Consider the following 1,898-nt stretch of genomic DNA (forward strand, 5'->3'; position numbering starts at 1 on the left):
CTGACAATAAAGATTGTGTGGTCTGACGAACGTTGCAAGGACTCTCCTGGTCCTGTGCTTGGTTTGCTCACCATGACAGAGCTCTCCTGAGTCCGTTCATCACTTGGTGCCTCAGTTCCTACATCTGTAAAAGGAGATGTCCACCTCTTGAGGGCAATGGGAAGTATCTTTACAGCAACACCTTTGGCACAATCCCTGAGCTATTATTAATTCTAACGATTTCTGTACCAACTCTGTCGCCAGAGGTGAAGCATTTGATGGCTGATGGTCAGCAGCATTAATGGTACTGCTGTTCAGGTGCATCTGACAGAAAAAGCCCACATGATGTGCGTGGTTCTACTTTTAGAAGAGAGGTGGCTTGTTCAGCTTTTTAAAGTCCTTAAGATAACGTCTTTTATACCTATGATTGATTTATTTGATATTTGTGCAGTTGGCAGTGGGATTTGAAATATAACATAAGCACTTCCTGAGATGTCAGTAGTCCGATGTTAGTGGTCTGAACAAGGATGTAATTCATATCTGCAGGTGCTTACTCTGGTATCAAACACTTCAATAACATCATGCTTGTGGAATCCGGCACTCCCCAGTGTCCCATTTGTATCCTGATATGCCCACATCTTTCCTATGTGTGTTTTTCTTTCTTAAGGAGCTCTCATTTCCTTCAATAGGATATGTTTTATTTCATCCTTTTTCCTGCATTTACTCATATTAATGTCACCGCATTCACTGGTAATAGCTCGGCTTGGAAATAACCCGTATATCCCTGAAAACACCGGGCCTGAAATTCAATGCCTGGGATACTTTATTAGGAAACGATAGATGTTTAAGTGAAGGGAGGTAATCGTTTCTTTTTAGACTCTGATCTGATCCAACCCGTCCAAAGGTGCATCAGACGTGCTCCAGCACAGCCCATGCCCCCCTGCGCTGCTCTGGAAGGCAGCGCTCCAGAGTCCTGCAAGGGAACTGGGCTTGTTTAGCCTGGAGAAGAGAAGGCTGAGAGGAGACCTCATCACCACCTCCAACTGCCTCAAGGGAGGTTGTGGAGAGGTGGGTGCTGGGCTCTTCTCCCAGGTGATGGGGGATAGAACAAGGGGAAACGGCACCAAGCTGTGCCAAGGGAGGTTCAGGTCAGAGATAAGGAGGAAGTTCTTTACTGAGAGGGTCGTCAGAAGCTGGAACAGGCTGCCCAGGGAGGTGGTGGAGTCACCATCCCTGGATGTGTTTAAGGAGCGGGTAGATGAGGTACTTAAGGATATGGTTTAGTGGGTAGACAGGAGCGGTTGGACGTGATGATCTCAGAGGGCTTTTCCAACCGAGCCATTCTGTGAGTCTGTGATTCTGTGAAAGTGTTCTGGGGCTTTTCTGCTAAACGGCCGTACAATTCAAAACTGGATGCTGCCAGAGGAATTGACACCTTTTCCAAAATAAAGAGACTGTAGACACCTTCTGAGCTTCTCTTAGGAGAATTTCTTCAGCATGCAAAGGACAGAAGCCAGGAGATGGGCTCCATCACGGGGGTTTGATCTGCTGACACTCTTGGGGCTGTACTTTCAGCGACACAGCCAATAGGGAGTTTTTCTTCCATTTTTCTGTGCCGTGAAACATCTTTTTGTGACTCCTTTCCTTCGTCCCTTTCTCCCATTTTGCTCCATTTATGCAAAGTGTGAGTTTAGCTTACAATCTGTTTAAATGACAGCAGTCAAAAGCAAAGCACACTCGCACATTTTGTGGGATCTAAGGATAAAGCCTTGTGAAAGGCAGCGATAGCACTTCTCTGAAACTGCCTTGTCCCTTTTCCCATTGCTTTGTAGATGCGCGTCTTAAACCTCCCAGGGAAAAAGCACCTGACACCGGAGACTGACAGAGGTTATAGCGTTGATTACCAAATACGACAGTGA

The sequence above is a fragment of the Mesitornis unicolor genome, unplaced genomic scaffold (genome assembly GCF_000695765.1).
Source record: "Mesitornis unicolor isolate BGI_N332 unplaced genomic scaffold, ASM69576v1 scaffold4703, whole genome shotgun sequence".
NCBI classification, from domain to species: domain Eukaryota; kingdom Metazoa; phylum Chordata; class Aves; order Mesitornithiformes; family Mesitornithidae; genus Mesitornis; species Mesitornis unicolor.